We start from the raw sequence: 12,142 nt of genomic DNA on the forward strand, positions 1-12,142 counted from the left end.
CCCTACGGTACTGCTGGGAAGAGAGCATGCTTGCTTGCCCTTGGGTTTTCTGCAAACGGCAGAGACCAAAGCAAAAGTCTGTTTTGGTGAAGCCTCCCATGCAAAGAATTGACTCTTCTCACCAGGGGTTTAGACATCAGGTTATACATCGATAGACAGTCATTTGGGCCTTAGAATACAGTATGAGAACCAAAAGTTTTACATTTTAAGACGTAAGATTATTGGAACAATAGGCAGGTCTGTAACCTGGAAACAAACATCAGTGAGGAACAACAGTCAAGTGCTAAAGTGTTTGAAGTACCCAATTTGAAAACCAAATATACCCCACTACCCTAGTCAGTTAAAGCCATGTGTTTTGCATCATGAAAACAGAAGGAGGTTCTGACTCACATTATTTTGGTATGCTAAATAATTTCATCAACTGTGTTTTTTTGTCATGCCCACTTTTCTACTGAATGTGGGCTCTCTGGCACAGACCTGTTACCCAGACCACCAGGCAAAGGTACATGGCAAAAAAAAAAAAAAAAAAAGAAAAGAAAAGAAAAGAAAAAGAAAAAGAAGAAAGAACAGCTCTAAACTCTTTATTATTCCAATTGCTCAGGTCAAAAATCTTGGTGTCATCCTTGACAACTCCTCTCACTCATACACACATTCAAACTATTAGCCATTTCCCTTGTATTCTAGTTTGCTAGCTGCAGGAATGCAATATACCAGAAACGGAATGGCTTTTAACAAGGGGAATTTAATGAGTTGCAAGTTTACAGTTCTAAGGCCAAGAAAATGTCCCAATTAAAACCAGTCTTTTGAAATGTCCAATCAAAGGCATCCAGGGAAAGATACCTTGGTTCAAGAAGGCCAATGAAGTTCGGGGTTTCTCTCTCAAGTGAGAAGGCACATGGAGAACACAGTCAGGGTTTCTCTGTCATCTGGAAGCGCATGTGGCAAACACAGCGTCATCTGCTAGCTTTCTCTCCTGGCTTCCCTTCACGAAGCTCCTGGGGAGGCACTTTCCTATTTCATTTCCAAAGGTTACTGGCTGGCGGACTCTGCTTCTCGTGGCTGTGTCATTCTGCCCTGCTCTCTCTGAATCGCTCTCATTCTCCAAAATGTTTTCTCTTTTATAGGACTTCAGAAACTAATCAAGACCCACCCGAATGTGTGGAGACATACCATCACCTAATCCAGTTTAACAACTGCTCTTGATTAAATCACATCTCCAAAGAGATGATCTAATTTACAGATTCAAGCATACAGTATTGAATAGGGATTATTCTGCCTTTACAAAATGGGATTTTGATTAAAACATGGCTTTTCTAAAGGGGGAAGAGTAAAACGAGACAAAGTATCAATGGCTGAGAGATTCCAAACAGAGTCGAGAGGTTATCCTGGAGGTTATTCTTACACATTAAGTAGATATCACCTTGTTGTTCAAGATGTAGTGGAGAGGCTGGAGGGAATTGCCTGAAAATGTAGTGCTGTGTTCCAGTAGCCATGTTTCTTGATGATGATTGAACAATGATATAGCTTTCACAATGAGACTCTGTGAATGTGAAAACCTTGCGTCTGATGCTCCTTTTAGCTACTATATCAACAGAAGAGTAGAACATATGGAATAAAAATAAATAATAGGGGGAACAAATGTTAAAATAAATTCAGTTTGAAATAGTGGTAAATGAAAGCAAGGGGCAAGGGGTATGGTACATATAGTTTTTTTTCTCTATTATCATTTTATTTCTTTTTCTAAATCGATGCAAATGTACTAAGAAATGATGAATATGCAACTATGTGATGATATTAAGAATTACTGATTATATATGTAGAATGGAATGATTTCTAAATGTTTTGTTTGTTAATTTTTTAATTAATAAAAAAAGTTAAAAAAATAAAAAATAAATAAATAAATAAATAAAATAAAAAAATTGAGAGTATGCTAGAGGGACACAAGAGACAAGTAAAAGAGTTCCTAATGGTCAAAGCTAGAACAATTTCAGCAATAAAACAAACCAGTATTGAATTATAACCTAAAGTATAAAATAAATATCCATGAGTCCATAATGATATAAATAAATGATTGAATAAATAAATAAATGGAAGAGAATAGAAAAAAAAACATGGCTTTTCTAGGGGACATACATCCTTTCAAACCAGCACATTCCAAGCTCTGGACCCTAAAAAAGACATGTTTTCCCCATATACAAAAATACATTAATGTCATAACAATATCATAAAACTTTGAAGCATTTCAGTAAAAATAAAATGCAATACAAGATTAAAACCAGTTCAAAGTCTCATCAAAGTTAGATACAAGCGTGGTTTGTGCTCAAACAAATTCTCCTCTTTCTCTGGGCCTTTGAAAACTCATAACAAGTTATTTGCTGCCAACATACAAAGGAGGAACAGTCATAGGATACATATACGCATTTTCATAGGGAGGAAGGAACACAGGGGTCACCAGACCCATACAGTTTTGAAAACCCACAGAGCCAAGTCCATTAGACTTCAAAGTCTGAGAATCATTTATCTCCGGGGCTTCTGAAAGCGACAGTCTCACCCCTTTCAAATCAGCATACCTTTGCTCTCACTTCAGATTATGTATCTCGAATCCAGCCGCTTCTGACCATCTCCACTGCTAACACCCGTCCCAGCCATTGGTCATATCTTGCCTGCTGTCTCAGTTTTCCAGGGCTTCTAGAGCAAATACTGCACACCAATCGATTTAAACGACAAGCATTTATTATCCTACAGCTTTGGAGTCTAGAAGCCCAAAATGAAAGTCTCAGAAGGCCCTGCTGTCTCTGAAGTCTGTAGCATCCTGGGTTCCTGACCAACTGTAATGCAAGCCCTGCCTCCACCACGTGCCATCTGTCCCCTCCCTCCTCCTCTGGCTTCTGCTGCCCTGGAATCTGAACTTCCTCTGCTTATAAGGTCTCTGGTTGTACTGGCTGCAGGCCCAGCCTGATTTGGTTTGGCCTTCACATCTGCCAAGGTCCTATTTACCGATGAGCTCACACCCGCAGGACAGGGGCTAGGATGTGAACACGATTTTGTAGGGGACATGATTCATCTACCCACACCGGGATTATTGCAAAAGCCTCTTTTCCCCCTCCTGTCCCTGTGAACAAGGAAACAGACTTTATCCATTTGGAAGAATCCTGCAGCCATCCATCTCCTTGATGTCCCCACTGGATCGTGCCTATCAATGTACTCCAGGGAGTGGGAGGGTACACAAACAGCACAACAGGATACACATGCACGCTTGCACACACCAGGCATGCAGTAAAGCAAAGTGAGCAACCAGCATGCCAAGGCTGGGAGGACAGGACCTAGCTCTCCCTTGGTGATATGGCTGACAGAGCGGGCATCTGTGCCCTGGACATGACCCCAGCATGGGTGTAAAGTCTAGTGGGAAGAAGAAACGACTCTGCAAGGAAGCTAGGACCAGCTCTGACCTGAGTGTGGCAGGAGGGAGCTGCCGGCCTCTTCTTCAGTGCCCTACTGGAGGAACCGAACAGTTCTCTATGGGTAAATTGCTCACGACACGAAGACCGTCTCCTTCAGAGTCTGGATCCAAGGCCATAGGGCTGGCAGCTGCCCTGTGACTCGAGCAGGCTGACCGAGCACCAGGCCCTTTAGGTAGGATGTTTCCACTTGCCAATATGCAAAATGAGAAAAAGGTAGTAAACAAGAGAAAACATGACCTTATCTGAGAAACAAGTAGTAAATCACTCTTGACTCCAAACAGGGAACCACTGGGATGAGTTGAGTTACGTGTCTCTCCTCCCACATTGAAGTGGCTGGCAAAACAATGTCTGGATTTGGCAGATACATGGGCTTGGATGGGATGCACACCTCCTCCACATGTGCCAGCCTCCATGTCTCTCTGGGTCTGTTGAGGGGGACTGTGGGGCTGGGCACCAAAGCCTCTTAACCAGTGTCCGCACTTCCACCCTTATCTTGCAACAGTCTATTTCAACATGACAGCCAGACTTAAAATGTAGATTAGATTATGTCCCTTCTTTATCCAAAAGAAAAGTAGCTTTTCCTCACGTCTTTCAGGGTAAAAGCCAAAGCTCGTGTACAATCTAGCCCCTTGTTTCTTCTCTGACCCCATCTCCCACTGCTTTCCCCTCCCCTCAATCCTTTCCAGCCTCACGGGTGTCCTTGTCTTCCTCAATAATGCCAGGCACAAATGGCACCCCAGGGCCTTTGCACTGACTATGCCATCTGTGTCATCTCCCTGTAGCCACATCCATACACATCTCTTCCCTCCTTCAAGTCTGTACTCAAATTTCATCTTCTTGGGGCGGGGCGGGGGGGCTTATTTTCAATTACCACCCCCCAACCCTCCAGGTTCCTTTTATTTTGTTCTATTCTGTTTCTATAATATTTTTTCTCTAATGTATGACTTAGTGTACTTTATTGTTTATTTCTGTTTTCCTTCACTGTGAGCTCCCTGGGGCAGGGGCTTTTTGTCTGTTTTATTTCGACACCTGGAATAGTGCTGGCCTTGAGCAAAGAAAAGCTGAGTCAGTGAATAGTTGTCAGGAAGGGGTGTATGAGAACCACCTGTTCTCTCCAGGAACAAGCACAAGCAAACAGTCCACAGAACTCCTCTTTCATAGGTCTGAAATCCAGTCAATTGATTGGGCTACATCCAGCCAATGTCAACATGGAAATGGGGTCTGTTCTCAAGTGCCAGCGTTAGGGTGCAGTAGCTGAGGGCACTTTGGAAATGGAGACACTAGGATTTGAGTCCTTCCGCTGCCGTCTGTGTAGCTTGGGACAGTCCACTCAGCCTCGCTGTGCTTCAGTATTCCCATCCATCAAATGGAGATTAGCGATACCTACCTCCTGTTGCTGGCATGAGAGGCGAAACAAAGTAAATATGACCAGGGATGTCAAGCAATTAGCATAGTGTCTAGCACACAACAAGCACTCGAAAAATTTTAACTAAAAGCATATTTGTAAAATGTGACTGTTAAAATCTCAAAACACTTTTTCCAGAGAATCAGTGGGGGAAACTGGAGCTCCAGACTGCACAATGTTACTTTACCTTCTGGCTCTGGACACGTTGATGGGCTTAGAAAATCAGAGTTGGTCAGAGCTCAAAAAACACTTAGAGAGACCGGCTGCTGAGAGGAATGCTTCACTGGGGCAGTCTCCGCATATCATGGGGAGATAGACGCTGCTGCCTTTGATTGGCCTTGGTCCTCACAGCTCCAAAAGGAAACAGGATCTTGATAAGCTCTATGAGCTGAAATCCAAAGCTCGGCAGATTATGAACCAGTTTGGCCCCTCAGCCCTAATCAACCTTTCCAATTTCTCATCCATAAAACCGGAACCAGCCAGCACTCCTCCACAAGGCTCCATGGCCAATAGCACTACAGTAGTAAAGATACCGGGTACTCCTGGAACAGGAGGTCATCTCAGCCCTGAAAACAATCAGGTGTTGACTAAGAAGAAATTGCAAGACTTAGTAAGAGAAGTGGATCCTAATGAGCAGTTGGATGAACATGAGGAGATGCTGCTACAGATAGCTGATGATTTTATCGAAAGTGTAGTGACAGCAGCTTGCCAGCTTGTTCGGCATCACAAGTCCAGCACCTTGGAGGTGAAAGATGTCCAGTTGCATCTAGAGCGTCAGTGGAACATGTGGATCCCAGGATTTGGCTCTGAAGAAATCCAACCCTACAAAAAAGCTTGCACCACAGAAGCTCACAAACAGAGAACGGCATTGATCCCGAAAACAACCAAGAAATAACACACGAAAAGGTTAGGGAATGGACAAAAATGTATTTGGAGATACTTGAGCTGAGTCCTCAGCCATCTCATCCATGGAATTTTTTTTTTAATGCTTTACAGAGAAGTATATATTTTTTATTAACAGTGCAGCAATATCTATAATGACTGAGAGGATCTGCCAAAAGAATAAAAGCCTCCTACCCCAACTTCCAGTCCCTTTTCCCTGCCATCTTAAAGAGGAACAAAGTATCTTCCATAGAAGATTTTATTTGTGGTTTATTATATAAGTGATTGAATATGGGACAAAGCATTATGGTACTGTTTGGTGAGACAGTATTAGCAGGATTTGTAGAGATTTTGTTTCCTTCTCCCTTGTCCCTTTCTTTTTACTTTGTAATGTCAGTGTTTATATGAATAAGACTTTCGTTTGCTTTTCCAGAATGAAGAAGTTATTAAAATCGAAAAAAAAAAAAAAAGACACTTAGAGAGGGTACAGTCTAAACTCCATCCTTCCAGATGAGCAAACTGAGGATAGGAGAGGGTGTCATTTCCCAGGGTCATACAATTGATTTGCATCTCAGACTGTGCTCTCTGCAAAGGGCTGCTGTGAGGACTGAATGAGGCAGGCACCTGAAGGCCCTCAGAGAGGGGTGACTGTTTGATTTAGTGCGTAGGTGCCCAGGGACACACAATCAGCCACTGGAGAAGAGAGGAGTTAGACACAAGTCTGCCTGTTTCCAGAATCCATCATCTTGATGTTCAACATGACGTGACCTCTGCTACAAAACGATGTCCCTGTGTCTTCTATGTAACAAACAACTGCATCACCGCTTTCAGTCTCTAAATGCAAAAACTGAGCTCCATCCCAGAACTTTCTTTTTTTATGTCATGATTCATATCATAGTATCTCCCACAGTTCCTAGCGAATGATGGGAGAGGTTTTCTTCTGTTTTGCATCTTACCTAGAGGCCAGGAACTTGTCGATGAATATAAAGGCTGAGCCCTCCCTCTAGTGACTATCAATGGTATAACTGTGCGGGACAACACAACTCAAGCCCAAGGCGGCAGCGATTTCTGGATCATTTGCTCCTAAACTGGGGGGAGTGGGTGGCTGGAGGGCTTGACAGATGCTGTTTGGTAAGTGCATTATTTGATTTGGGTTGTATGTTTATTTGAGAAGGGTTTAGGAAACTGGTGGAGATGGAAACGGAGAAGGGAAGCTCAAGCCCCCCACCTCTTGCATCTTCCACTGCCCCCCACCCCCACTCCCCTTAGCGCCATCACTGGCATATTCCTTGTTTCCCTTAACTAAATTGAACATTTATCATGTCCTACCATGTGCAAGGCACTGTTCTCAGGGCTTTAGGAAATGCAGAGATTAGTAAGATCTTAATGATTCCTCACAAAGATTAAAACACAGTAGGTTGTTCAATTCCACCTGTCCAGCACATATCATGTGCCAAGAACTGGGCTGTGCAATTATTTAAAGATAATTATTGTTAGCAACCTCCATCATGAGACAATGCAGATGAACTCCTTGCCAGTAGCTGATACATAGTGTGTGCTCAGTAAATGTTAACTATCACCGTCACCATTATTCGCTATCGTCATCCTCATTACCACCAGTCAAAGATAAATCAGTTCCTGGAAGTCAGGGTGGGAGACAGGGATTTTAGTGGAATAAAGGGAATTTATCCATCTATCCATCTATCCATCCATCTATCCATCCATCCATCCATCCATCCATCCATCCATCCATCCATCCATCCATGTAATCTGCTCTGGTTCAAATGCTTCCTTCTCTCTTAATGCACAAATGAAGCTGGAAAAGAGAAAGTGGCTTGAGTGGTTTTTTCCCTTTGCCCCTTACTCTCGTCCCAACTGCCCTTGCTGGGGAGGAGTCTTGATGGAGGAAGCCAGGAGAAGGCAAACACCTTCTCTTGGTGTTTTAGTTTTCTAAAGCTGTCAGAACGCAACACACCAGAGATGGATCGATTTATTTCGTTAAAAACTTATAGTTCTTCAGAGGAAAGGCAGCTAGCTTTCATCTGACTTTCTCTGTCACATGGGAAGGCACATGGAGAAGTCTGCTGACCTTCTCTCCTGGCTTCTGGTTTCCACCGGCTTTCCCTGGGTTGATTTCTTTTCTGCATCTCCAAACATCTGGGCTGAGCTGAGTGGTTGAGATGAGGTATGCTGAGCTGCTGAGCTCTCTTCTGACCTCTCTCTTTTAAGCCTCCAACTAATTAAATTAAACCTCACTCACTGTGGAAGGCCCTTTAGTGGACCACAAATGTAATCAGCCATAGATGAATTTCACATACTGATGATTTAAGTCCATAGACTTAAAAAGTCCATAGACAAAAAAAGAACAACAGGGCATTATCACCTGGCCAAGCTGACATCTGAGCCTAACTACCACACTTGGCCTTCTTTATCTTTTAAAACATTCTTTTATGGCATAATATAACATACATACAAAGCAAAGAAAGAAAAAAATCAACAATTTTCAAAGCACACTTCAACAATTAGTTACAGAACAGATCCGAGAATTTTTCATGGGCCACTATTCCATCATCTCAGATTTTTCCTTCTAGCTGCTCCCAAAGACTGGAGGTTAGAAGGAATATTAATATAGTAATTAAGCAGCCATGCTCTCTTGTTAAATCCCATTTTTTCTGTTATACCTCCTCCTTCTCCTTTAATCTGTCTCCCAATCTGTAGGGATCTTTGGGCAATGCCTGTTCTGACTTTTCAATGTTGAGAAGGGGTGTCCACACTAAAGGATAGGGGGATGTAATTCATTGATAATCCTGGAGAGGCTGGTCCCTCTGAGTTTCAGGATTTATTTGACCTAGGAACTCTCCAGGAATTATATGTTCCAGCAAGGCAAACCTAGTGCATGAAACCTTTATAGAGTCTCAGTTGAAGTCCTAAGTGTTCTCAATAGTCAGCAGGAGGGATGCTGATTGGGTTTAGCAAACCATTGAATTAGCACTATTTAACTGAAGCTTGCAGACGAGCAGCCTCCAGAAGTCTCTTACTTCATTTGATCTCTTTTGGCCACTTATTTCTTATTGTATTACACTTCTTCTCCCCCTTTTGGCCATGAAGGCATTGTCGCTCTCACCGTCTCTTGGCCTTCTTTTCCATACCTCCTTCCAAAACTGGAGAGGAGGGCCCCGAGGATGAGGTCCTGGTGGTGAGCTCAGGAACCCAGGAAAGGTGACAAGGTACAGACCCTTGGTCAAATATTAGTCTAAGTCAAATGAAGTTGAACAAGTTTCTTTCCTGCAGGCCATCTCTGAGGCTTCGTTATGCCAACATGACCTGTCTTGCTAAGCCCCAAGCATTAGTGAAATTCCGAGTCAGAGAAAGCCAACAGGTGATAAGGGTACTTGCTAGGGGTTGTCCTGGTCAGAGGTGGCAGCCAGGTAGGACTGTTGGTCAAGAGACACAAACAGCCTGTGGTAACACCCCAGGGAGAGAGCAAGGGAAATAATTACTTCAATCCCCATCTCTTCTCTTCTTCTAATCTCCTATTGGCCCAACCCAACTGGAAGCCAAAAGAGTACTATAATAGGCTTTGCAAAAATTTTATTTCCATGCTCTATTCAAACATTCAAGAGAATCAGTTCTATAAACTTGTAAGCACAATTTAAAGCTCAATGAGAATTTAAATAAATTTACGATGAAAATTCTCTTAGCTCAAATGTTTAAGAACGTAGGATTTTATATTTTATTATATATGTATTGTTCTAGTTTGCTAGCTGCTGAAATGCAATATACCAGAAATGGAACGGCTTTTAACAAGGGGAATTTAATGAGTTGCTAGTTTACAGTTCTAAGGCCGAGAAAATGTCCCAATCAAAACAAGTCTATAGAAATGTCCAATTTAAGGCATCCAGGGAAAGATACCTTGGTTCAAGAAGACCAATGAAGTTCAGGATTTCTCTCTCAGCTGGAAGGGCACATGGTGAACACGGCGTCATCTGCGAGCTTTCTCTCCTGGCTTCCTATTTCATGAAGCTCCCCGGGAGGCGTCTTCCTTTTTCATCTCCAAAGGTCGCTGACTGGTGGACTCTCTGCTTTGTAGTGTTGCTCTCTCTGAATCTCTCTGAATCTCTCATTCTCCAAGATGTTTCCTCTTTTAAAGGACTTCAGAAACTAATCAAGACCCACTCAAATGGATGGAGACATATCATACCCTAATCCAGTTTAACAACCACTCTTGACTAAATTACATCATCCAGGGAGATGATCTCATCACAGTTTCAAACATACAGTATTGAATAGATTATTATACCTTTATGAAATGGGATTTATATTAAAACATGGCTTTTCTTAGGGGGCATACTTCCTTTCAAACCAGCACATGTATCATACACACACACATATACATACTTATATACATATATTTTAGGGAATTTTGTCTAAATTTCAGGGAGATGTCTTTTGCTGCCAGGGCTTACATGAATCACTAGGCTCTTTTAAGGGAAGGTAAGCTAAAGGTTCAGATTTTAAAGAGCTAAATATCTGGATTTAAATTGAGACAAACAGTCTGCTTTTTAAAACACTGGATTACTTGTCAAATTTGTGTACATTGTGACTGGTTTCAATATACACTGTGTGTGTGAATTACAGTTTGAACTTCAGTCTTCTTGGACCTCTTGTTTTGTTATTTGCAGTTCATAAATATAGTATTATTCTCTACTTCTTGATACATTTCGTAGTAATATGTTTAATGTCATTATTCAAGAGACCATATTGACAGCTAGAAAGAATAGCAATTCTGGATGAATTTATACCTTCTTAGCACATGCATATATTGTGATGTGTAGTGATTTATTGATGTGTAATAGATCTCCCTTACATAATCATAGAACATGTATCAAAACTATGATATTAACATTGATATACTATAAACTAAAGTACAGAATTTTAAAATATTTTATTAGTCTTTTTTACTAATGTCCTTTACTTTTCCAGGATCCAATCCATGATTCCATCTTCTGTTTAGTTGTCATGTCTGCACAGTGTCCTCTCATCTCTGCTAGTGCATCTTATTGGCAGGTACATGATGTCGTGATGTATTTCTGGTGTTGTTAAACTTGATCACTAACCTAAACTGGTGTTTGCTAGGATTCTGTACTGTAAAATTATTACATTTCCCTTTGTAATTACTAAATATTTGGGGGAAAATCCTTTGAAACTATGCAAATGCCCTGTTTCTGCTTAAACTTTAGCGCACTCATTTTAGTATTCACTGGTAAATTTTGTTTGTCGCAGTTATTACTGTTATGTAACTAATAGTTATTTTTTAACTTCTCTCATTCCTTCTTATATTTGTTCATTGAAATATTTCTGTAAGGAATAGTTGCCTCTTCTGCATCTATATTTTCAATTATATTATTTAGGATAAGTACAAATTTAGAACGTAAAGATGTAACCCATGCTAAAATGATTCCAACAACTAATATCAAAGTAAGGGATATTACTTTGAGTAATATCTCTGAGTTAGTAACCTGTCTCAGAGAATATAATGAATTTAAAGAAGAAATAGTATTTGTGTTTTGTAGAATTGGTTAAGTTTTTGACTTAATATTTATTCCAGACTGAATTCAAAATTTACTTGAAATTTAACATGTGTCTTTTCAAAAGACTATATTACTTTAGGAATCATTTTTGTCAAAATCTTGAAGAAAGTTACCCAGACTGGCATGTTAAAAAAAAAAAAAAGCTGAATATCAACTGAAATAGTTTTTATTTTCCTTATGTAAGATAACATAAAGCAGTATTTGGCATATATGCATTTTTCCTTTTTTCTTTTTTTTAGCTCTTTGCTGGTTAAGTTCCTCCTATTGAATGGTTTTACGTATCAAAGGACACCTGGAGTGTTGTGTCTCCACACCCGCACTCCATGTCTCAGGAAGAGAGAGAGGGAAAGTAGGGTGGGGGCTGATGCATGGAAGGAGATGGTTGGGAATTACGCTGACATGGGGTGAGATATCCAAATGATGGAACTGGAGACAGACGTGCAGGCAAAGTGATGCACCAAGCTGATGACACTGTTGGGTACTTGGCAGCAAATATGGTGGAAGATCTACACCTGCACTCTTCCAGGCCCAGAAACCAATACATATCTGCTTTTCTTAACTGTTCTGAATTTGTCTCTGTAACTTGCAACCAAGAGTCTTGACAAACACAGCCTCTCCATCTCTCCATTTTGTTTTCTTTGTTGATTTTGCTTTCCACTCTGTGCTCTCAGCTATCCTAGTAGTCATCCTCCAAGTTTCAAATGCAGCAGAAAGATAGAGTTTCTCTTTCCCTCTACTGCCAGCAAATGGTCTGAAATTGAGCTTCCTTAGTATTTCTTGAGTCAGTTGCCCAATCCTAAGAG

At 41.2% G+C, this 12,142-nt stretch overlaps 1 pseudogene; it reads left to right on the forward strand.

Annotated features, from left to right (window-relative positions):
* Positions 1-5,147: 5,147 nt before the first annotated feature.
* LOC143676089 (transcription initiation factor TFIID subunit 12 pseudogene) lies at positions 5,148-5,761 on the forward strand (annotated as a pseudogene).
* The last annotated feature ends 6,381 nt before the right edge of the window (positions 5,762-12,142 follow it).

The sequence above is a fragment of the Tamandua tetradactyla genome, chromosome 3 (genome assembly GCF_023851605.1).
Source record: "Tamandua tetradactyla isolate mTamTet1 chromosome 3, mTamTet1.pri, whole genome shotgun sequence".
NCBI classification, from domain to species: domain Eukaryota; kingdom Metazoa; phylum Chordata; class Mammalia; order Pilosa; family Myrmecophagidae; genus Tamandua; species Tamandua tetradactyla.